At 39.8% G+C, this 26398-nt stretch overlaps 1 protein-coding gene across 2 annotated transcripts in view; it reads left to right on the forward strand.

Annotated features, from left to right (window-relative positions):
- The first annotated feature begins 220 nt into the window (after positions 1–220).
- The window catches only part of stag1a (stromal antigen 1a), a 71731-nt gene continuing 45553 nt past the window's right edge, over positions 221–26398 (forward strand). For both annotated transcript variants that reach the window (XM_051699031.1, XM_051699032.1), the window contains exon 1: positions 221–403. The gene's annotated coding sequence lies outside the window, so the exon portion shown is untranslated. The remainder of the gene's footprint in view (positions 404–26398) is intronic.

The following is a 26398-nucleotide window of genomic DNA, read 5'->3' on the forward strand; positions in this document are numbered from 1 at the left end:
TAAATATAATTGTATTTTTCTACAGTTCTAAATTCTTTATCAGTTAGGAATCACGTGTTCTTATTAAGAAGAAACATGTCAGCATCATATTTTGCGGTATTTTAGCGTATAGACTGGTTACTCGCTTGCCCTGCATCTGAGGGTCTCTCCTTCTCCCCCTGCCGCCCGCAGCGCCTCTGCTGTCACCGGCTGTGTCCGCCAGAGGGCGCTCGGGCTCCGATGTCAACACGCGCCATTCGATTGTGGAAAATGCCACCAGATGGCGGTTTAGGATTGCTGCTCTTCTGAAAGGAGCGGTTCCATCTCCTGGTTCAATTTTCAATTAATAAATCCATACATAGGAAAACTAAACTCGAATTCCGAATCGCGGGAACGCCGACCTATACGGCCATGAGCATCCCAGGTGAGTTTCGTGCGTTTGTGTGCCGTTAGTGCTGTGTGAAGGGTAGCGGGTCTGGAGATTAAAGATGGAGGACAGCAGGGCTGGTGGGGGATGGGCGGCTTCTCCTCTCCTCTCACACTGTCTACATTTCCTCAGGCCAGATCCACACACCCGCAGCCGAGCTTTAGCGGCTCATCTGCGGCTCTGAGAGCTCACGTGGCTCGATTTTAAACAAAAGGTGTTATTTTCTTTATACAACAATGTTATTGACATCATGTGTGTCTGCAGAGCTGCATCGGATTTGTCGCAGACAGTGAGCTGCACTCATTATAATAATAGGTTTAGTTATGACACACTCTGATTTCTGCGGGCGTGTGTATATTGGTTGTTTTTGTGTATAAAGTTTTCTTTTCACGCATCACAGGTTCCGTTATTGTAAGTGTCATTCTTGTCGTCCAAAGCCAAGAAAAGATTTCAGACTTAAAACTTGTCAACAGAAGACTCAAAATGTAAAATGTGAAAATGCATAGTATTAAATCACAAAGTTAATTTCAGTGTGAGAGACACTGATAGAGTAATTGTGTTGCTATAATAGAGAGGAATCTGCTGAGCAGTGTGCCAGTAATGAATGTGAAAGATTTTAGCGGGTAAACGTGTGTTTATGAGGGGGAGGGGTTGAGTTTTCACCTTTGTTTAAAATGTAGTTTCTCAGACTTTAGGAAGATCACACTAGAAGTGCAACTTAACAGTCAGCTCACACTTTACCTGTGTTATTACACAGTTATTTCACGCTTTCCCTCAGTCAAGTTTGTTAAATACGTTAACTTGGCTTAAACTATTGGGAAAAAATTGTTTAGATGTGACATTTATGTATTTGGTAGATACTTTCAGTGTATACATTTGATCAGTTTGTGTGTTCCCTGGGAATCAAACCCATGACCTTGACACTGCTAGCGCCATGCTCTACATGTTGAGCTACAGCGGTGGTTCTCAAATGTTTTTGGTCACGCCCCCCTTTGAAACGACGAAAACTTTCGCGCGTATATTCTTATTACGTAAAAAAGTTTTATTTAGAAATACTATGAAAACTAAATGAAAAGTTGCACTTAACTGAAAAAGAATGTGAATGAATGAACATTTATCACAATGCCAACATTGTTCGGTATTTTGTGTATAATTTCTGTATTACATAAACACATTAAACATTTTAATTATGCCTATACACTTTCAAACCATACAAAAACAGAAGGAAAAATAAATAAATAAAAAGTGATACTGCTGCAGCAGCAACCCCTGGGCATGAACACATTGCAAACCGAATCCTCCATTCATCTGCCTAGCAGAACGTTTTTCTCTCAATAGAGACATTTACACTGGGTAGTTTTTTTTTTTAATTATTATTATTCATTTATTTTAAGATAATAATAATAATTGCAAGGATTCATATCTGTGAATGTTAATCCGCCTCAGTAGTAGCTATAAAAGCATTTTTAAACTCCAGTAAACTTCCAGTAAGAATAAACGACTGTGATTGGCCCATCCTGGCCAGCGCTGAGAAAAGTAACAGGTACTACGTGCAGCGACAAGACTGAGGGATGAGAGGATGGTGATAGGCTGTCGAAGTTCCAAAAGTCGTCCTTAACTCTTGTGCCTTATATATCAATTCTTCTGAAGCCGTTCGATAGTGTTGTGTGAGGGACCGACCGAAATATCAGTGTTAATTAATCGTTTCCCCCATTTGTAACTGGCGCGCGAGTCATCTTTGTTTACATAAGCGCAGATGAGTGCGCACCTGACACTATTACATTACATTACATTACTGCGGTGCCTGCCAAAAGTTTAAACAAAGCAGGAGAAAAAGCAGAGGTGTAGAAATTTTGCACATTGGTTCTTGTCACTATGTCACTATTTTTGCTGAATGTGTGAAAGTGACTTAAGAACGGTCAGTCTTCGGCGCCCCCCCTTAAAATACCTTAAAGCTCCACACTTTGAGAACCACTGAGCTACAGGAACCTATAACCTGGGTTGGGAAGGTTATTTTTTTGAAACTATTCCGCTGCAGGTTACAGAATAAATGCTGTAAAATATAATTTGTAACGTATTCCGTTAGATTACACAAGGTCAGTAACATATTCTAAATACTTTGGATTACTTCTTCAGCAATGGTAGATTTTTTCACTACTTTTGACTATAAACAAGTAAATAAAGTAAAAAAAAAAAATACACCACTGTAAAAAATACATTCTCTGAAAAAAGCCTAAATATCTTATGCAGTTTTGCTTCTCAAGTAAATGAATCTTATTTTAAGGATTTTTAGATATTTTTACAGGAAAACAACATTTAAATTCGCATTAAGAATAAGATCTTTGCCCTTATATCAAATGTCTTACTAGAGAAAAAAGTTATGCTCCAATGTGCATTTTTGTCATAGAATTCATTATAAAATATAATCACGCCTGATAACAGTTGTATGTAAAGGCAAGAAATAGCATTTGATCTTAGCATAAAGCTAAATGTTCACATGACAATTTACACAAGGTTAACTATTTTTGCTGCTCCAAACTTCAAAACCCCACATAGTGTTCACAACCACATCTTTTTCTGATTGTATGTGGATTCTGTTCATAGAATGAGGCAGAAAATATATTATTTGTAGCTTTCTATATGATAATATAGATAAGACTACATTGGTTAGCATTTCTTGTAAAAAATAACCTAACCACATAAAAACATTGACAAGGCATGTAATCATGTATTAATTGGATTTATGTTTCATCTCAAAGCATTTTTTTATTTTTTTGTATTTTTTTAATATTTTCTCCCCTTTTCTCCCCAATTTGGAATGCCCAGTTCTCAATGCGCTCTAGGTCCTCATGGTGGTGTAGTGACTCGCCTTAATCTGGGTGGCGGAGGATGAATCTCAGTTGCCTCTGCGTCTGAGACCATCAATCCGCGCATCTTATCACGTGGCTTGTTTTGTGCGTTACCGCGGAAACATAGCGCGTGTGGAGGCTTCAAGCTATTCTCCGCGGCATCCATGCACAACTCACCATGAGCCCCACCGAGAGCAAACCACATTATAGCGATCACGAGGAGGTTACCCCATGTGAATCTACCCTCCATAGCAACCAGGCCAATTTGGTTGCTTAGGAGACCTGGCTGGAGTCGCTCGGCATGCCTTGGATTTGAACTTCCAACTCCAGGGGTGGTAGTTAGCATCAATACTCACTGAGCTACCCAGGCCCCCCTGCCAGAGCATTTCTAACTGTATTTTGATAAGCTGTAGAAACAAGATCTAGCTGATCTGTTAAGCTCGTATGAATGAAACAAATCATAAAACAGTGATTCACTGCTGTTCAAAAGCTCCTATATGGATGAATGTTTTCCAACTGAATAGACTAAATATTAAATGAAACAAATTACAAAAAAATTCAAAGTAATCTCTTCAGTAATCAAAACAAATTTGGAATGTTACTGTATTCTGATTACCAACGATTTAAATTGAAACTGTAGCGAAATACATATATTTAGTATTTTAAATACGTAATCCCATTACATGTATTCCGTTACTCCCCAACCCTGCCTATTACATACAATATTTGGGAGCATTGATTCTCAAAGAACTAAAACAGTGTTCTGCATTATATCAGTAACAAACTAGTCCAGTTCAACAGGTTTGCAGGTCTTGTGGTTTATTTTATAGGGAATCCCAGTTTTTCCCTCAAAGTTTTTTCAGCTTTCCTTAGTGGAATGGTAATTTCCTAAAGAAAGTCTCATTTTGTGCTCTGGGAGTTTAAAGCAAGAGTGTTCAGAACTAAATAATTGTAAGTACACATTGCAATTTAGCTGAAAACTGCTCTGTGTGGCCTTTAAACACAAATAATTAAAGGGATAGTTCACCCAAAAATGAAAATTCTCTCATCATTTACTCACCCTCATGCCATCCCAGAATCATATGACTTTCTTTCTTCTGTGGAACAAAAACGAAGTTTTTTAGAAGAATATCTCAGCTCTGTTTGTCCATTCAATGCAAGTGAATTGTGGCCAGAACTTTGAAGCTCCAAAAAGCTCATAAAGGCAGCATAAAAGTAATCCATATGACTCCATTGGTTAAATCCATTTCTTCAATAGCGGTATGATAGGTGTGGGTGAGAAACAGATCAGTATTGAAGTCCTTTTTAAGACATGGATTAAACCACTGGAGTTTTATGGATTACTTTTATGAATGGACAAACAGAGCTGAGATATTCTTCTAAAAATCTTTGTTTTTGTCATACACATCCCATATCTGGGTTGGCATGAGGGTGAGTAAATGATGGTCTAATTATTATCTAAAGATTAGAAGTCTAATTTTTGGGTGAACAATTACTTTAATGTGAGCTTTCAGTAAGCCAAGAACATTGTCCAAGAAGCTTTAAAGCTCATTGTAAATGAATCATTATCATGTAATTATTAAAACAGCAATAATAATAAAAAAAAAAGAAGTATGTATTTGTACATTTTCTAAGCCAAAAAGCCTTACAGTCATTGTTTTTTATTTATTTATTTTTTTTATTGAATTTATTTGAATTTTATGATTTCAGGCAGTACTATTGACTGGATTGTAATATTAAGATCTTGTGGCCTCTCTTCAATCTTAAGTTTCAGTATTGTAATGTAATGATAGAATTACTGTAAAGATGTGTGTTGCAGATCAAGACAAGCAGACGGGCAGGAAAACCACAAGCTGAGTTTGTCTGTGATGTGCAAATGATGTAACCATTTTCATGCAAGTCTACCAAAAAAGAAGTCGGCAGGAGCGCATAGTACTTTCTGTGGTTGATGAAAGTGTGGACATTTAAAAAACATCTGGAGAAAACTGATTCTAGATCAGTGTGTCCAGTGTTTTCCTCATTGTAAGGAGACTGTTTATTTAACTGTTTGTCTAATTTTCATCCCATTTTCCTAGTTGTTTGAGAGTATGAAATCCTCCCTCTATCAATTACTTTCAGTCTCTAGTTGTAATGCTCTGTTCCAGAGGTGTTTAACAGCGGCTCATCAAGTCCTTTAGCAACCACAACCTGTTCATTCAACATACACTTACAGACTTCTTTCCTGTCAGTCTACAAGGCATGTGTGTGCTTGTGCATGATTTTGTTTTTTATGATTGGAAAGGGTCCTGTTCAGAATGATCGGTATGACGTCAGTAGGGTTCACTTAGTGCCAGGCTTGAAGGAAAAATCAATTTATTGAGGGAAGGGTGGATCCATCTGTTGGTGTATGCTATCTAGAGAGGGATCTAGATCTGTGGTAAACCACATGAATCTGGCATTTGTGCTCTTACAATTGTGATTTAACTGGATTAATCAGCCCTTTCATTGTGCTATTCAGTTATTACTTCAATTATATTTGCTTTTACTTTCTAATACTTCTGCTTTTGAAGGGAACATGGTTAGGCTTATTGTTGGAGATAATACGGCAATAAAAACAACATATTATATAAAAATGCAGAATTTTATAATGTTTGCTTTAGATGCTGGCAGTTTTCACAAGAATGGTCCACAAGAAAGAATCCCATTATTGGCTGAGTGATTGCTGTACTTTTGGGCCTTTTTATCATGCAAAACCATAAACATTAAATTAGCTTCACCTAATAGAGTTTATTTTGAATCACTTTTGAGTGGCGCTCAACCACTTGGCATAGTACAACAGATTTTTGCTGGCACTTTATCAAAGTCTTACTCAGACCTGAGGCCAAACTCAGTCTAATGAAGAGTGAGCTTGTTGAAGGTTACAAAAATCATAGCAACAAAAGAAAGGGACTATTTTATTCCAAGGCTCAATAAAAAACTGTAAAACGCTGGTTGTCCAATCTACTAAATCATATTATTTGTAATCTACAAAACAAAATTGTGTTTCTTTTCTAAACTTGTTTTCTTTACTTTCGATTAATGTAATCGTCTAAAATATGCACTCTACCTAATTACATTATGCAGGGTGAATGAGAACCAATCAAGTATGTCCAACAAAACATGCAAGGGGATTTGGGCTGGGGATTTGTAGTTCTCAGCATGCTTTGCATGGGACTTGATGCTGACAGGATTTTTTTTTTACATTTAGTGTTATTTGAATGCATTTTTGAGCAAGAGAAAAAGGGGAGACTTTGAGAAAGTGTTTAATGTTTTTATTTTGGGATTTAGAACCGATTTTGTTGCACTGGGTTAACATTGTGGTGACGAGTGGAGCTTTTGCTTAGGTTGAGGTAGGGAAGACAAACAACATTCTGTATTTTGCATTACTGTACTCGAGGAGCAATTACTACTTAGCATTTAGAATGCTAATGCATGCTATTGCAAGCTAAAAGTTAAGTAATTAGTATATTGGTAGCAACCATATCACCCTTTAGCTCAAGACTGGGTGCCCACTGAAGCTAAGCAGGGTTGAGCCTAGTCAGTACCTGGATGGGAGACCTCCTGTGGAAAACTATGGTTGCTGCTGGAAGAGGTGTTAGGGAGGCCAGTAGGGGTGCTTACCCTGTGGTCTGTGTGGGTCCTAATGCCCCAGTATAGTGATGGGTACACTATACTGTAAAAAGGCACCATCCTTTGGATGAGATGTTAAACTGAGGTCCTGACTCTACATGGTCATTAAAAATCCCAAAAAAGAGTAGGGGTGTAACCCCAGTGTCCTGGCCAAATTTTCACTGTTGGCCCTTATCAATCATGACCTCCTAAAAATCCCCATACATGAATTGGCTCTATCTCTCCTCTCCACCAATAGCTGGTGTGTGGTGAGCATTAGGATTGCCACTGTGTATGGTGTTACTGGTTTTACTCAGTACAAGTGACAATACCGGTGGAGACATTATGAATGGAACTTCCAATATCAATACAATAGCCTAACGAATAGAATAGCCTTAAATAAAGTATAGTTGCCTAATGAAGAGTTTGTGACCCATGATAAATGAACTTAAATAACGCATTGAAAGCCAGATGTTCTTCACCAACGTATCAAATTACACAGGCAGCAAAGTATGCGCACTGACAAAAGACGTTTAATTGCAGGTAGTGAACATAATGTGCATGTTGGGTAACTGAAAGACGTCTCGGATTCGAAATGACACAAGAAATGCTGTTAGACACTCAGACACGCGCTTGAAGAAACACACTTTATTATATTTTTAAGAACAGATGACAGAAAAGCCATCTATGCGCATCTCTGACGCGCTGTTTGTTCGGAGGCGTACAGTCTCGTGGAATACTCACTCTTTCTTTGATTCAGTCTTCTGACATTTTTTTACAAGAATAGTATCATCAATAAGAATGCTGTAAATGACCTCAGACATCTCAGCTCAGGATGTGCTTTGAGTTCAGTTCACTTTATTTCCACAGAGCAGTTCGTTGTGAGCGCAACTCTGCAGCCTATACATCTGTGATTAAATCAAAATAATACAAAAACACGTTCACCTCGAACCATGATTTATATTTTAGTGATTATTATCATCATTATGATTATTATTTTTACATTTAGAATTGCTTTTAGATCTTAATATGTATTAGTAATTTTCTACCATTGTCATAGACAGATACTTGCCTGACAGTAAATGGAAAGGTGGTTATATATGTTTTTTTTTTTTTTACCACTTTGTTATTTTAATTGCTTTTTCGTTTTGTTTGAAGTACAATTTGAATTTAGAAATGTCTTTGGTTTAAGTTTTTCATTTTTTAAATAAATCAATTTAATTTTCAATGCAAAATCACTAAAGCAAGAATATTGACCGATCCCTCAGCTGGGGGGTTGACGATGTAATTTGAAATTGTGATATGTATGTTTTTTTTTTTAATAAAAATATCGTGAACATATTTCTTGCATATCACCCAGCCCTAGGAGGGAACAAAACTAATTTATTCACACATTCATAGTCATTACTCTTCCAAAGCAGCAAAACTGGGTCCTGGGATGAAAGGTAATAAAACACAAACATTAAACCCGCAACAACCCACAATAAGTGATGTATTTGCCCGGACAACGAAATACCCGACCGGTAGCCCATGATGGAGAGAATGCACAGATGAAGTTGGTTTGTTGCCAAAGAGATGTTGCCCTTCACAACTGTTGAAAAGCCATCTTTCATAAAGTTGAACAACACACATTTTAATTGCACTTCAGTTTTTTCAGTTTCATTTGAAAATTTAGTTAAAATAAATAAAAAATAAAGTTCAAAGTTTGAAATCAAGCTGCCTTGCATTATTGTGCAGGCTATTGCTTAACGAAAATTACCCAATAGTACCACCTAGCATCCAACCAGTGGTTAGTCGGTTTGAACGCGAACACCGCACTGGTGTGAAAATTATGATACCGTGGCAGGTCTAGTGAGTGTACTGGGGCACTATGGCTGCCGTTGCATCATCCAGGTGGATGCTGTATACTGGTGGTGGTTGAGAAGAGTCCCCTGTTCACTGTGTAAAGTGCTTTGAGTGTAATGTAAGAAAAGCACTATATAAATGTAATGTACATTCGTTCATTCATTCATAACCTTTTTACATTAATCAGTAATGTGACACGAAAATATTATGTAAAACTGAAGAAATGAATCATGTTAGGGACACGTATAAAATCACTTTGAGGCTACCTGATTGGGTAATTTCACAATAACTTTATTCCTTTATGTTGAAATTACATGGACAAATTATGTTTTCTGACAAAGAATTAATGAGCTAAAATATGTTGATGTAGTAACTTAATAGATTTATGTGGAACCAATGTACATGATTAAATCATGTAAATTCAAAGCATTTTTCCCCTTGTTGGACATACTCAAAAGTAGATGGTTGATTGTCTTGGTCTACACTAAAAAATATTTCAAAACAGACATCTGCAAAATCAGAGATTGTGTCAGATATCCTCTGCTTTATGAATGCATATGACATTTGACGTTACTTTAAAATCTGACATTTGACTCATTTTGACACAACATTCAATTTCAACTAATAAACTGGAAGCTATACTAACCTAATTTTTATTTTTATTTTCTTTGTGACACATTATTTGATTGAATTTCCAAAAATTAACTCAAAATTTGATTAATTAAACATGCAAGGTGAGCTCATGTGAGAATAATGTAGTATACTTGTTTTGGTTTCTCATAATGTAGTTTGCTTGTCTCGGTTCCTCCTAGGTTTCTTAATCTACTTGCCAATCACCTTTGCCAATCACCTTTGGGTTGCTCACTGGGGGACTGTGAAGCTGCTTTAGAAAAATATGTATCGTGAAAAGCGCTATTTAAATTAATTTAATTGAATTGCTGCTGTTTGAAATATTTAGAAGAAATGGAACCCACTTTATTTGAATTGTCTTTAACAAGCATTTCAAACAATTTACTTGTACATACTTGTTGTTAAATTGTACTTACATTTCAAGTACTGCATGTTGACCCTTTATGTAAGCATAAAAAGACACCAGAAAGATGACCATTTATTAGCATCTGATATCTCCATTTCGTCAGATCATCTCTCTGATATGAGTGGCTGTACAGATATGTGTGTTTTTGTTTTTAAATCTCACTTGCATTACTATGAAAACAAAGAGTAAATGGTGCGCATGGCAGAAGCTTGTTAATGTGCAGCAGTTTCTGTTAACTGGCTCCATGCTGTGTCTCTCTCCACCCTCTCCTGCAGTCTCCATTTTGTGAGCGCCTGCAGTGGAGCAGCCATAACTGCTGCTTAGTGTTGTCACAATACCAAAATTGCAGTAGTCAGTACCGATACCAGTGAAATTTGATGGTTATCGATACCACAGAAAAAATATGCTAATATAGTAATGTGCTGTTGAACACACTTCTTTAGACTCCTATAGCTTAAAAAGTTACATTTAAATTAAACAAATGCATGTGTATTTCAAGTGTTCATATGTCCTTCATAAGAAGTATGCATTGCTTAATTGTTTTTAAGCAGGGCCCTACTGAAATCTGTTTCTTTCCCCTAAACCTGTGTTTTCCTTCAGTTATTTGTTTAATTTTAGAATTCCATGTTTTAAAGTTTAATTTAATTCCATCATCAAAAGAGTTTCTAATCAAATGAATTCCTAAAACTTTTAACAAATGAATATTGAACAAGTACTTTTCAACGTACCTTTTTTTTTTTTTTTTACCAAACTTGCTTGTGAAATATTGCTTAATTATTACTATTATTGTATTATTATTATTATTACTACAGTGAATATTACATTTTACAAATTAGTTGTAATGTACTTCAGTTGCAATTTCTTGAATTTCAGGCATCTAGCATTTATTTATTATTTTTTTATGTGTGCTTTTGACAGAAGGTACAGAAGTCTGAATAAACAGTTAGCTACATGGCCCAGTGTGATCATTAAAGGGGTCATGAAATGCTCTTTTTTAAAATAGTTTTATTATCTTCCCTGAGGTCCAGTGATAATGTTAGTGAAGTTGTTTTTCACCAAAACAGTCATAATTTAGTAATATATGATCATTTTCCATCCTGTTCCTGGCCCTCTGTCTAAACACTCGATTTTGGCCTCAACTCCTCCTTTAAACGTAAATGCCCACTGTTCTGATTGGCTAACATCGTGCAGCCCCTCAAATACAACCATATTTGAAATTCAATCAGAAGAGAATGAACAACCCCACAATATTATAAATCTACATCTCAGGATATACACATAACACAGATCCAACACATTGCATCCAAACATATTAAAGTGTTTATCTCAAGCACAACTGGATGCGAGAGGTGCGTCGCGTCTAAAGCAATAGAACCCATTATAATCAATGATGTTTTCTACCATGGAAGCGTCCGTTGCAGTAAACAGATCTCCCTTTCCATTTTGCGCTGCACCCGCTGGCGCTACTACTGTCAACAACAACACAAATAAATGGTTTAGAAAGTTTGTGTAGACGTGCTCGGTGTAGACAGCCTCAAGCCGTTGTGTTGCATCGTGTCAACTGACGTGCGTAGACAAGTTTTCAGCAAGTTTTCAGCAAACAGTCATGACATTTCAAATATTCATGAATGGAACTGTTTACTTTCATTTTTAATCGGGTCCAATAGTGATTTTAACTGCCCCATCCTTCAATGACAATTCCTTTGCAAAGGATGAATCGTTTTATGTCTGGTTTTCACGCTGAAATACGCTGAAGACACACCCAAGTGACACATTCATAGTCCAAAGCACAATGAAGACGCACGCATCCGGTTTCCAGTATCATCATGTACTGAGGTGCACATAGTCAGAAACGCATCAAAACGGTTAAAGATGTCCATTTAGTGTGTGTTTAAATACACCAACAATTAAAAATAGTCCAGATGGGTTCCATTTGGTGTTTAGGAATAGTTACACAACACTAGGCTACACTGTTTGCCATGCTCTCTGTCTCTGTGGATACGTTCACACAGTCTTGGCCCTAAAAGTGCTCGTGGGGCCTCCCTTCTAGCCTCTGGACTGTGTTGAATTGCGTGTGCTTTCTTTTAAGACCGCATTACTGCTGGCTTTGTCCTCAGTAATACGGGTTGGTGATTTGCAAGCACTGTCAGTTGACAATTCATGTCTGGAGTTTGGTCCGGGTCTTTCAAAACCATCGTCAAACTCAGAAATTACTATGTGCCTAAAGTTATAACCGCACCCTTCAGAGCGCAGGTGGTTCACCTTCAAGACTTTTTCTCTCCTCCATTTAATTCGGTTGAGGAACAGTCCTTGCATTTGTTATGCCCTTTGCGAGCGCTACACACATATGTTGAGTGCACACGTTAGTTCAGACTGTCTGACCAACTCTTTGTGTGCTATGGAGGACACACAAAATGTTCGTCTCCAAGCAAAGACTTTCTCACTTGATCATTGATACGGTCACCCTGGCTTTCCAGTCGTGGTATCGGAGCCGATACCGATCCATATTCGTTCCTGTCAAGCTCCAAAAATGACATAAAAGAACCATAAAAACACAGTTAAAGCAGTTCATATGACTCGTGCATTTTATTCAAAACCACTTGACGATGTTCGATAGCTCTGTGAACCACAAAAGGCTGTGTTTAATAAGTAAATATAGTATACACGTACAGCACCGGCGCGCTATTGAATGCCGCTGCTCTGTTGACACACACACTCGCGGCTATTTTTAGCCTTTACGTGTTGCGCAGCATTTGAACGTTACTCACGAACAACATCTCAGATGTAGATGCTCAATAGTTCGGTTCACTTATATTATGCATTTAGAACGGCGGGGGTGCATTTTACCAGAATTTGAATAAGAAGCGAATGAAACAACTGTGAACTTGCTTACAAACAGACACATACAGGACATCATGGAGAGTTCAGAATGTCAAAATAAAAGCCAGAGGGTTTTAAAATTAAAGGTGCATGATTGAAATATATTACTGTTGAATTTAAAATTCTAAAAGTCAATAATAATAATTTATTATTATTATTATTATTATTATTATTATTATTTGTTTACAAATTATAACAATATTTAAGTTTAATGGGTTCCAAAAAATAATTGTGAATGAAAAGTGAGCTGATATCTTACAACTAAATTGAACAAAAAAAGAGATCTGAATCCTTCAAAGTCCAGATACAAATTTAATGTTTTTTGCAAAAAACAACAACAAACAAACAAAAAAAAAACATTTCTACTGAACACTTAGACTGGAATTACTGTTAATTTTGCTGCTACATTATCCAGTAGACTAGTTAACAATAAAGTTTTTAATAGGCTATACATTTATATTGACATAATGTGTAGTTAGAGGTTTGTGTTTCTTTACATATAAAAGAGTACTCCCAATTAGTTCCACACAATAAAGTTATTCTAAATGTATTATGCAAAAAAACAACACTGGTATCGGATCGGTATCTGCCGATACTGAGATTTCAGATATTGGAATCAGATCGGAAGAGAAAAAGTGGTATCGGTGCATCGCTAGTGCGAATTGCAAGACATGTTTTGCAGCAGGATGGTCTTCTCAAAACACATTCAAAAAGTTTTACAACCTAGACATAACGTCTTTCTGAAAACAAGTCTTCTCTGTCTAGAGCGCTTGCTATTTTATTGGCTAAATATATACTTATGCCCCTCTTTTTAAGTACGAGCTCCCTGTCACTTTACACAACCACCTGCATTCGGACCGTTGTGTTCCCAAAGTTACAGGCACTTTATAAATAAACGTCCTTTCTGACTGGGTTCGTGAAGGGGTTAATCCATACTATTTGACCATAGTTCATATATATATTCTGAGTGTTCCCCTCCTGGCTGTCCATGAGGGCCATTCACTTGCGGCATACTCATGTCGGTCGCCGTCCCACGGGACCGTGGCGTCATGTTTCCTCTATGGAAGGTTATGTTGTGTAGTGCGGCGTGATGGGTCTCTGTTCCCCATTAGTGACGTTTAGTGACGCAGTGTCAAGTGTACTGAGTTGTAAGGGAACATCTCGGTTATGTACGTAACCTTGGTTCCCTGAGATGAGGGGAATGAGACATTGCGTAAGCTGGCCGCACTACGAGACTCAGAGTTCTTTGAGGTGCGAGTGATGCGCTCTTTGTCCCTCAGTCAGAAAATTCGGAGGAATGGTGTTTGCGTGCCCATGTTTATAGTGGACAGCTTCACGCCTAAAAGGGCGGGGCTCAAACACCATAGCCAATATTTGAATTGCTGTTATTGTAGAAAGGTTTCAACTAGGTCGTGTAGAAGGACACTCCCCATATGCGTCAGCTTAGTGATGCAATGTCTCATTCCCCTTGTCTCAGGGTTCCGAGGTTACATACGTAACCGAGACGTTTTATTTAGTGTGAATTTACTCCAGAAGCAGTTTCTCTATTTTTTTCTCATTACCTCAGCATGACACTGCTCCCTCTTGTTTGAACAAGCGTTGTGACGGCGCAAGTGCTTGTCTGCTTGCGTCTTTCAGCATTTATGCACGTTAAGATGAGCGAAAAAAAATAGTTCCCATTCTGCACAAGTTAATATAACCTAATTCTTTTTATTTAACTTTGAAGCTCATGATATAGTTTTAAAAAAATGCTATAATCTATATTTTTTGTGTGAGGATCTATATTTTTGATACAACATCAGTTTTGGAAGTATCGATACTTTAGGATCGATCCACGCACCCCTAGTTGTTGCTGTAGAGGTGGTCATGAATTAATGAGTACGCTTTATGACATCACAATATTATGGAAGTAGAGAACGAGGCATTTTGGCAGCTTGTTTTCAATAAATGCTTTTATTGCATTGGGGATTAAGTTTGGAGTTCTGAAATTTACAGTAGGTTTTTATTGTAGAAAGACCACTTATATGTCAAAATATCAAGGAAAATTTGATTCTTCATGACATTTAAAGTGCAAATGCTGTGATATAATTATATAAACATATAGTTTGCATGTGCTGCGTGCTTCACAGTGGATGAGTGCTTTGCTCTGTGATCTCATTAACATACAGCATGCATGATTCTGTTGAGTTTGGAGTTATGAGCGGTCTGCACACATTCACTTTAAAGCACACATCTCATGCAGACTAAGATTGTAGTCTTTCGTGGCTTAATAATCACACTAGGACATATCACAATTTTAATTTGATTAATTATGCATTAATTCCCCCCCAAATATGTCAGATTTGTGTGTGTCAGACAGACAGCGTGCGGATACCGAATTGAGTCGGTAATCGGTACTGCAGAAACAATGGTATCTTGACATCTTTTTTATTTTACTATCGACTTGTACTTTTGACATCACTACTGCTGCTACTGCAATGACACCAGCACAAAAGCACTCTGCTTCTCCCATTTAACTGCATGTGACCACTGCACACTATCTGCTGTGGAGATAAAACTGTTGTTAATAAGAACATTTTAGAATGTTGTTTAAATAGGATTTAATTGTTAAGATTATTGTCTGGATGGAGAATAAGCTTTTGTCTTGCAAGAAACAAAGAAAATCACATTGCCAGCCTGTTTGCCTGTATAGACAAGCTCTCAATGGATTTGTCTCATCAGTTGTTACTGTAGTTTCTCACACATTGAGCAGCAGCAGCAGCTGGTGTGTGTGTGTGTGTGTGTGTGTGTGTGTGTGTGTGTGTGTGTGTGTGTGTGTGTGTGTTTGTGTGTGTTAGAGAAACACAGAAATGGGATTTTTTTTTTTTTTCAGTCATTGGGACTAGTGATGGACAGATATATTTTACAGATTTATAGTGATACTTTACCAACAGTCTTGTCAGTGGATATTGAACTATTTCTGTTTGTGTAAATATAATTTTCAGCAATTTTGTAAACCTGTGATGTGCTGCCATTAGTTCTTGGTGATAGAAATTAGGGCTGGGTTTTAATAAAGTGTTCCCACTTTAATTTGATTCCGATTCACAAGCTCTCGATTCGATTCAGATTTCTATTTGTTTTTATTTGATTCTGATTCATTTGTGTATGTTTCAGTAATAATAATGTCCATTTTGCTTAAATATGAAAGAAATTTGGCCTCAGCTAATGCTGTTGATTATACAGGGGACTTTCAAACTTGGTACATTATAAAAATATTAATTCTACACTGTAACAATTAAGACAGTAAGGAGGAAGCTGGGACCGGCTTGACACTTTTCAGTGTGTAAAGAAATAAAAACAGGCACTGCTTTTCAGCCAGCTACGTCAAATCATAAAACACACACAAGAACGTGGACAAGCTTCGTGCATCTCTCTCCCATCTGCCGCTGTCTCTTCTTCTTAAATACTCCCGCCTCCCCTGGCCCTGCCCTACTCATCACATACCCCCGTCACCGAAATCAGGTCGGGGATTTCTCCGGCCTGTGACCTACAACCAATTTTGGTCAAAATGTACAAATTCCACGTACTCCATTAATAAATATGATGTTGTGAAATTGTGTATGTTATATGTGCTTATATGTACTTGATCCGTTACCCGTTTTGTCAGTTATGACAGAATTTGTTTTAGTAACACCACATTGACATGCATTTAAGAAAATGGTTTATTCCAGGGTTTTTGCAGTCTACTCTAGTATTGTATAGTGGATTGGTCAAAATGCCCGTCTTGGAAGATTAAAGAGGGCACAGCATTCAGGGTTAATCCTGTAGAATCCCCCATCACTGGACAAAGATCCCTGAAGATTAAGTGCTTCACACGTCCCCCGAGTGAGTCATCTGCTGTTTGAATCACCTTATCTCATTACTGTGCAGTTAAACCTTTATGCTTTAAACTGGTTATAGGCTGAACATGTATGGAGTGTACTGCACTTGTGTAAGAGGAACAACAGGGTTACCTGCAAATTTAGCTATTGTAAAGACTAGGGATATTTGGCCATATAGAGATTTTCCCAAATCTACTGACCTCCTTGTGAATAGATAATGCACATTTTCTCCTTTCAGATATTTTTAAATGAATTTTTAATAAATATTGTGTAAAATATAGTAAGTGTTCATTTAAATTCAGCTATCTGTGTGCATCTTATTTGATATAGTTTGGCCAAGCCAATTAATTAATTAATTAATTTGCCCATATTTGTCGATTTTGTTAGGGATGCACCGATCGATTGATACCACTAACCACCTATCCATCGCAATACCACTAATAATAGCAATAACAGTTTAACCTTCAGTGTGTCTTCATGCAGATGCTTAATAATTAGTGACCTGCATTATGACAAAATGCCAAAGACGGTGAACAAACAGCCAAATAGACACTAATGATTTCTCACTGGAACAGTTTTGGAGCTTGTAGTGGATATATTAATCTTATTTTTTTAACATAATTCTGCTGTATGCTGTGTATGATGCTCTCAGGGTTTTCTGGTTGCCAGTATGTCATTATGCTTTGATAGTGACAACAGAAGTATTCATAACTGTTTTCAGTTCAAATAACTGTTAGCATTTCACAATTAATATAGATTAAATGTAATCTTACAGTATGAGGCATTAACATATAAGTCAATTTTGCAAAATGTGGCAATGGACACTTTAAAACAAATATCTGTGATTGAATTGTATCGGCTGATAATAGTTTTAAAATATTGGTAAGCATGTTGGCCTCAAATTTCCTGATTGGTGCGCCATTACATTTTGGAATTGCCATTGCCCGATAGCTGTGCCTGATTGGCAGATAAACTTAAATCAGAAGCACACTGCCAGTTTTCAAATATTTTGTGAATTTTTTATTAAAAATTATGTAAAATAAATGTTAATTTCAGCAATTCTGTGTACATTTCTTGTACTATTATTAAATTGTATTATATATCAAAGGATATATCAGCCATGTTGGCCATCAACCCTGCTGTCTTCAGTTATCTATGGGATTTGCCATCGAAAACCCCATATTCGTCAACCAATATAAACATCATTTCAAAAGTTGTTCTTATTTACTGCTTATTTCCATATCCCATCTAGCTATTTCCATAGCCCTTAGCTTTCTAAAATCTGACCTCTCTCATTCCCCTCATCTGACATTCCTTTCTCACAGGTAAATGCCCCTTTTGTAGTGTACGGCTCAGAGCTGCGGTTGTGACAAAAGCTTGTCTCAACAGAGTCTGACACTCTGCACTCAGCTGGTTATGTGCAGACTAAGGTTTGGATAAAAATAGTGCTTTATGTAACTGCCTTTTTACATGATATTAACTCAAAATCACACACTGCCATTACCATTTTTTTCTCCCTCTGCGGAACAGATTGGAATTTTAGTATTCAAGAAAATGCTTTAAGAGGGAAGTGTTTACAGTACGAAACAATCAGTTTTAATACAGGGTTTATATATTATCCTGTGCCTTTCATTTTCTTTATGTCTTGTTATGATGGTGTAACAAATTCCAATGCTAAAAATGCATCGATTGTGGAGTTTATGCACATTATTACACTTTGTCTACACTGGACGTGAAGGCTAGGGTATACTGTACATTATTTTCCGGTTATTTCTCACACATGGTCAGGCGTTCTAGCCTTTGAAAGTATACCCTCGTGCAACCCCACGTCCACATGTGTGGAAATTGTATTTTGGCTTTGCTATACTCAACGCATAATTAAAATGAATTAAAACCGACTGAATACTGTTCACAAGACTATACACTGTCATTTAAGGGTTAAACATCTGGCGCACCGTGTCACAATACGCAACAGCATGACATTGATTTTTGATTGACACCTGTTTGGTTGTAATGAGTAGTGTCTCTAGTTTTGTTTGATATGGCACTTTAAAAAAATCCATTAATTTTCGTGCGTCAGTGCACTAAAAAAAATGAAGTCCACATATGTGGATAATGGGACCTTATTCCCTCAAAAGTTGAAAAAACATTAGTTTATTGAATAATTTTCCACTATAATACATCTGTGGGTCTAGAGGTGGATGACATGTCCAAAATCTTATATCATGATATCACCATTTCTATATGACGATAATGATATATAACACACTATAGATAAACTTTTCAAAAAAATCTATAAAAATTGGTTTATATATTAAATAAACATATTTTAATGTATATTTTTGAAAAATCCAGTCATTGAATTAAATACTTTATAAATGAAAACTACTTGGTGAAAGTTGGTGGTATTCAAAAAGTGGTAATCAATCTTACCACAATGCTAAATTTCACATTTCTGTCTGATGTTGTTGACTAGTATTATTATTTTAAAACACTTCATTAGGCTCTTAATGGTTTAATTAATCTCTATAGACAATATTTGAATATCTGAAAGCAAAGCCGGTTTGTTTTCTAATATCTAACATCATTCGAACTGAATTTTATTAAGTTGTAGTTTAAAAATTTGCAAGACGGATGACACATAATTGTTGCCACATGACACATTGTTTTAGCTGTTTTCCTCATCAGTTTTGGTTAGACTATCGGGCCTTCTCACAGTTTGAGATGTTTGACTTCCTCCATAGTGCTTTAAGGTAAAAAACTCAAAATTAAGTAGAATTCAAATGGGTCACGCAAGTTTTTTCTCCGCAAACTCGTCTGCCACAGGGCTAAGGAGGAAAGTCATCTAGGGATCACAACTTGTGAACACGACTGGGAGTCAAAGGCGCACGTCTTCACCTCATGGGAGGCGAAAGGTGCTATACGCAAGTGGTACACCTGGCCAGCTGTCGCGGAATTTACTTGTTCGGACCTGACAACACACGGGACGAAACCGGCTCAACCCAGAGATTATAGAACCTCGCAAAGGTGTTGGGTGCCGCCCAGCCCGCTGCTCTGCAGATGTCTGCCAAAGAGGCACCACTGGTCAGGGCCCAGGAGGCCGCTACACTCCTAGTAGAGTAGGCTCGTAGCGCCACGGGGGCCAGGACGTCCTGAGCGTGATATGTCAATGACCCAGTGGGCGATCCTCTGTTTGGAGACAGCGCTTCCTTTCCGCTGTCCACCAGAGCAGACAAAGAGCTGCTCGGAGCTTCTAAAGCTCTGCGTGTGATCCAAATAGATGCTTAAAGCACATACCGGACACAGCAACGGCAAAGCTGGGTCTGCCTCCTTCTGGGGCAGCGCTTGCAGGTTCACCACCTGATCCCTAAACGGGGTCGTAGGAACCTTGGGCACATAGCCCGGTTGGGGTCTCAGGATCACGTGAGAGTAGCCCGGACCGAACTCCAGGCACGTTTCGCTGACAGAGAACACCTGCAGGTCCCCTACCCTCTTGATGGAAGTAAGCGCAGTCAGGAGGGCAGTCTTCAAAGAGAGTGCCTTAAGCTCAGCTGACTCCAGGGGCTCGAAGGGGGCTCCCCGTAGACCCCAAAGGACTACAGAGAGGTCCCATGAGGGGATGAGACGCGGTCTGGAGGGATTCAACCTCCTAGCGCCTCTCAGGAACCTGATGATCAGGTCGTGCTTCCCTAAGGACTTACCGTCCACTGTGTCGTGGTGTGCCGCAATAGCGGCTACATACACCTTCAAGGTGGAGGGGAACAGCCGCCCCTCCATCCTCTCATGCAGGAAGGAAAGCACCGATCCGACTGCACATCTCTGGGGGTCTTCGCATTGGGAAGAACACCACTTAGCGAACAGACGCCACTTCAAAGCATACAGGCGCCTCGTAGAGGGAGCCCTAGCCTGAGTAATCGTGTCTACCACCGCGGGTGGCCACTTAGGTCTTCCGCATCCCGTCCAAGGGCTAGACGTGGAGATTCCAGGGGACCTTCGTGAAGACGCAAGGGGACAAGGACAGGCCAAAGGGGAGGACCTTGTGCTGGTATACCCGGCCGTCGAAAGCAAACCGCAGGAAGGATCTGTGTCGAGGTAAAACCAAGACTTGGAAGTACGCGTCCTTCAGGTCTACCGCCGTGAACCAATGCAAAATGCATTTTTGCGTCAGCATCTTGGACGGAAGTCTGTACAAGGCTGTTCAGAACTCGCAGGTCCAATAATGGCTGCAACCCACCGCCTTTCTTCGGTACGATCAAGTAAGGGCAGAAAAACCCTTTCTTCATCTCGGCTGTAGGGACAGGCTCTATCGCGCCCTTGCGCAGAAGGGTCGCGATCTCCGCACGCAAAGTAGCAGCGCTCTCGCCCTTCACCGAGGTGAAGTGGATGCCGCTGAACCTGGGCAGGCACCTGGCGAACTGAATCGCGTAGCCTAGTCGGACGGTCCGGTTCAGCCATCGCGAAGGGTTGGAAAGCGCAAGCCACGCATCCAAACACCGGGCAAGGGGGACCAAGGCGATAATCACGTCGGACGTACTGGCAGGTGGGGCCTCGCAGCGGGGAGGAGCCTGAGGCACTACATCGTGGGGGCTCGAGCCCCATGGCCGTGCTGAGTCCAGGGACACCGAAGCACTTACCTGGCTCCTGATACCCACCATAAGATTGGTCGAGGAGGGGGGAGGAGGAACATCGTCCCCGCAGTCTGTCGGAGCCAACCCATTGTGGGCGTGTTTGTGCCACAGCTGGGCGCGCAGGGGCGGGGGGTCCGCCGCTGGAGCGCCAAACCTGCCGAAATGGGACGGTGGTGCGCACCTGACATGTGACCCAGAGAACAAGGAAACCACTCTTTTGTTGAAGTTTTGGGTACCTCAGCCTCTTGGGCATGCAGCGAAAAATGAAACAAAAGATTCTCCTCCTGGCCCTCCACCGGGGGATGGAGTGGTCTGTCTACCAGCTCCGTAGAAGCGGATCTCCTCGTCCCTGTGTCGTCCATCTCAGGAGCGTTTCGAAGACTTCCTAGGATTCTTGGTGGCCGGCCGTGAGATGGGTGGCGTCTGCTTCCTGCAGTGGGCTCCGGGCCGGGCCGCGGGGGTGGGCTGCGGCGGAGCCGGTGCTGTGCAGGAGGACGCCCTTGGCAACGAGCAGACGGGGTGCGGGGTCTTGAGTCATGCCTGGGCAGGATGTGTTGAATGGCCTCCATCTGCTGCTTCACTGCCGAGAAATGCTGGGCAAAGTCCTCAACGTTGTTGCCGAATAGGCCAACCTGGGCGATGGGGGCATCAAGGAACCGTGCCTTGTCGGCCTCTCTCATCTCGACCAGGTTGAGCCAAAGGTGGTGCTCCTGGACCACCAGGGTGGACATCGCCTGCCCGAGAGACCGCACCGTGACCTTCGTTGCCCGGAGAGCGAGGTCTGTCACCGAGCGCAGTTCCTGCATCTATCCCGGGTCAGAACTACCCTTGTGCAGCTCTTTTAGCGCCTTGGCTTGGTGAACTTGCAGGAGAGCCAGCAGTTTTAGGTGAACGGTAAAGAGAACTGAGTTTGAATTGAATTCAGTGCACTGAATGCAACCGCTCAGCTCCAAAGAGAAAATCTGAATGAGTGTTTGCATACCAGCTCCTTTTATACCCTTATGTCTGGTGGAGTGGCATGCAAATTCCACTTGCTAATTCCCATTGGCCTTTTTTCAAAAAGCAGAGGTGTTCGGGGCTCCCAAGTGTGACCCCTAGTGTCACTACATCGACACAACGTCGAGTGAGTGACCGATAGGGAACTCATGATACACGAGGCGAGGAGTAAAGGAAGGCTTTCTTGGAAGAACCACAGCATTTTCTTGTTCCTAGACTTTGCGAATTTAACAAGAGAGAAATGTGATCGATTCAAGGAATGCAAGAAACTCTTACATCAACGGAAAGTCGCATTGGCACTGATGTTCCCAGCCAAATTGAGAATAGATGCTAAGGATGGCTGCAAAATATTTACATGTCCCCAGCAAGCCATGCTCTTCATAAAGTCAACGGACCAAGTAAGTTATTTTGTGGTACTCACGTTGCAGCCAAGTGAGACTGACTCACTGAACATTCACTTGACCGTCTGGGGAAACTGAGTGCCTTTTTTGTTTCTTTTTGTGCTGGTTCTGCCTAGCGGCTGGAGTTGCTTTGTGTAGTGGCACTCCTTCGGGACAGTGTTGTGGATGAATCTGCATGTTCTTTGTGCTTATGCCTCCTATTTGTTTTGTGGAGTATTTCTTGAAGGACATTGGAGTGATTGGGTCATTTGTTGCACTCATGTAGCAGTCGAATGGGCCGGATCACTGAACATTCGTTTGACTGCCTGAGGAAACTGAATGGCTTTTTTTTTTTGCTGGTTCTGCTAGAGGCTGGAGCTTGTTTTGTGGAGGAACACACCATCGGGACAGTTCTGTGGATGAATCTACACGTTCTGTTTGTTTATTCCGCCTATTGGCTGGAGTTTGTTTTATAGATTATCTTCTGTTGTGTAATTCTGTCTCACAAAATTTGTATAGAAACACCGGACTTGAGCAATCCAATGGCAAAGTTGTTGTGGGGGCTCTCGTAGGTGTACATGGAGTGTTTGAGTTTAGAGGGATGGACACCAGTTGGCGCTGTCGTGCGCCAACTGTCGTGCATTTTCTTTTTTCAGTTTGTTTGGTTCGGGGGGAGGTTTGGGGTTTGATTGTTGCACTAATGTTGGAATGCGGTCTTTATCATTTTATTTTTGACAAACAATCTGTTTTTTCTAATATGTCAAATTGTCAAATGTTAATATGAGTAGATTGTCTCTCTTCATGTGGAATGTGAATGGATTGGGGCACCCTATAAAAAGAAGGAAGGCCATTTTTTTTCTTAAACGTAAGAATATGATATAGTGTTTCTTCAAGAAATGCATCTTTCCCCGCAAGAAGCTGCAAAATTTGGGAAGATATGGGGTGGACATGTTTTCTTTAGTGCTGGCTCAAGTAAGAGCAGGGGAGTCATTACACTGATAAGAAAGCATCTACAGTTCAAATGTCTCAAACAGATTAAAGATAAATTAGGAAGAGTCATTATTGCTTTAGCAGAAATTCAGGGGCAAAGGTTGATTTTGGCTAATATTTACGCACCTAATGCTGATGATCAGGGCTTTTTATAGATCTTGAAAGGATGTTGCAAGCCGCTGGCACCCCTCATGATATAATACTGGGAGGAGACTTTAATCTATTGATAGACTCAGTCCTTGATCATAGTGAAGCAAAAGTGTGTAAGCCCCAAGATGTGTAAAAATCGTGGTCTTACAGATATTTTGAGACTTTTGAACCCATCTGGTAGGGACTATACATTTTTTTCATCAGTCCATAAGATTTATTCTAGAATAGACTTTTTTATATCTAAGTCCCTCATTTTATCTGTTGCTGATTGCTCAATTGGAAACATCTTCATCTCAGATCACACCCTGGTGAGTTTAGAGATGCTGCCACATACGGAGAAAAACAAATCATATAGTTGGCACTTTAATGTATCCCTTTTGCAAAATCCTGAATTCCAACAAATGTTAAAGGCTGAAATCAATGTTTATACGGAGACCAACTGGTCCTCAGTATCCTCTGTGGGTGTGGCTTGGGAGGCACTTAAGGCAGTTCTTAGGGGTCGGATCATACATTATGCCTCATTTTCTAAAAAATCCAAAGCACGAGAACTCGTAGAGTTGGAAGGGAATATTAAAAGTGCTGAGGCAGAGCTGAAGCACCGAATGTCATCTGATGGCCTCAGAGAATTGACCCGATTGAAATACAGATATGATACTATTTTGTCACGGAAGGTGGAGTTTTGGCTATTCAGGGCAAGACAGTCATACTTTGAGTCGGGGGACAAAGCAGGGAAGCTTTTGGCTATATATATATATATATATATAAAGCAGAGATAGCCTTTTTCTACCATTCCCTCCGTGAAATCTGCTGGTGGTAAAATATTTACCTCGGCCATTGATGTTAATAATGCTTTTAAAGAAATCTGTCTTGATCTCTATAGTTCCACATCTTCGTCTACTGATGAAGATATTAGAAACTTTGTGGAACCATTAGAACTCCCTAAACTGAAGACTGAGCAAATAAATTTTCTTGATTCTGAGATAACCTTGAGGTAAAGAGGTAATTAAGGCCTTGCTTACAGTTAAGGCTCCAGACGGCTTTACTGCTGAATTTTTTAGATCTTATTCTACAGAACTGGCTCCACTTTTGTTAGAAGATTATATGGAATCATTAAAGAATGGAAAGCTTCCGCCAACCATGACACAAGCCCGGATCAGTCTGATTCTTAAAAAGGACAAAGATCCAAGCGAGTGTAAGAGTTACCGTCCAATTTCCCTGATCCAGCTAGAAAAAATTGTCAAAAAATTCTGGCTAACCGGTTAAGTAAATTGATGACATCTCTTATACATATAGATCAGGTAGGGTTTATTCGGGGCCACAGATATTCTGATAACATTAGGCGTTTCATCAGTATCATGTGGTCAGTGACAAATGATCAGACTCTGGTCGCTGCCATCTCACTTGACGCCGAAAAGGTGTTTGATATGGTAGAATGAGATTATCTTTTTAAGATTTTGGAAATATACGGGTTTGGGAATACTTTTATTGGATGGATTAAGTTACTTTGTAGACACCCGGTAGCAGCGGTACAAACAAATGGATTAATTTCAGATTATTTTACTCCGGATAGGAGCACCGGGCAGGGTTGCCCTATTTCCCCATTATTGTTCTGTCTTGCCCTGGAACCATTAGCAGCCGCGATAAGAAAGGAAGATGATTTTCCAGGGGTGGTGGCGGGAGGTATGGCGCATAAGCTTTTGCTTTATGCAGATGATATTTTATTATTCGTCTCCAACCCCACTAGGTCTGTGCCTTGCCTCCACAGAATTATGAATTCCTTTTCTAAGTTCTCAGGATACAGAGTCAATTGATCTAAATCCGAAGCTTTGGCTCTGACAGCATACTGCCCAGTGACAGCTTTTCAGCCGGGCAACTTCCAGTGGCCCAAACAGGGCATTAACTACTTGGGCATTTTATTCCCAGCAAATTTGTGTGATTTAGTTAATTTTGACCCCTTAATAAAAAGGTTTTCGAGCAATGTGGGCAGGTGGGCTTCATTACAAATATCTATGGTTGGGAAGGTTAATGTTATTAAAATGAATTGTATTCCAAAGTTCAACTACCTGCTACAATCTCTCCCTGTAGATGTCCCCCTCTCTTATTTCAAGCAATTTGATAACATAGCGAAGTCCTTCATTTGGAATGGTAAGCGTCCCAGATTACATTTCAATAAGTTACATAGGCCAATTGACAAAGGTGGGCTAGGCCTACCCAAGATTTCTTTTAATTATTATGCATTGGGTCTCAGACATTTGGCTCATTGGTTGCTTCCACCTGAGAGAGCCTCTTCCTGGTTTTGTATTGAACAGGAAGTTCTTGCCCCTATTTCACCATTGCAAAGCCTTTCTATCAAACTAATCAGAGAAGTTAAATTACACCCCGTTATCTCGCATTTGCACTCAGTATGGACAAAAGTGTCCAGAGTGTTTAATTCGGAGCATATGGCTGAACCCCAAGTTATGTATGAATAAGTCCCCTTTCTGCTGGTCAGAGTGGATTGTGAGGGATGTTAATATGCTCGGTGTCCTGTATGAGAGTGGAGTGTTAAGATCCTTTGAAAATTTGGTTCAACATTTTGGGATTCCCAGATCTCAGTTCTTTAGGTATTTACAGCTGTGCCACCTGCTCTGTCCAATTTTGGGAGAGGTGATTACTGTTTTGGAAAAGGTCATGAGGCATCAGTGTATTACTCCCTGCTAATTCAGAGTCTGGGTGGTGGAGCTTTAACTTCTATCAAGAGATTATGGAAGA

The sequence above is a fragment of the Myxocyprinus asiaticus genome, chromosome 5 (assembly GCF_019703515.2).
Source record: "Myxocyprinus asiaticus isolate MX2 ecotype Aquarium Trade chromosome 5, UBuf_Myxa_2, whole genome shotgun sequence".
Taxonomy (NCBI): Eukaryota; Metazoa; Chordata; class Actinopteri; order Cypriniformes; family Catostomidae; genus Myxocyprinus; species Myxocyprinus asiaticus.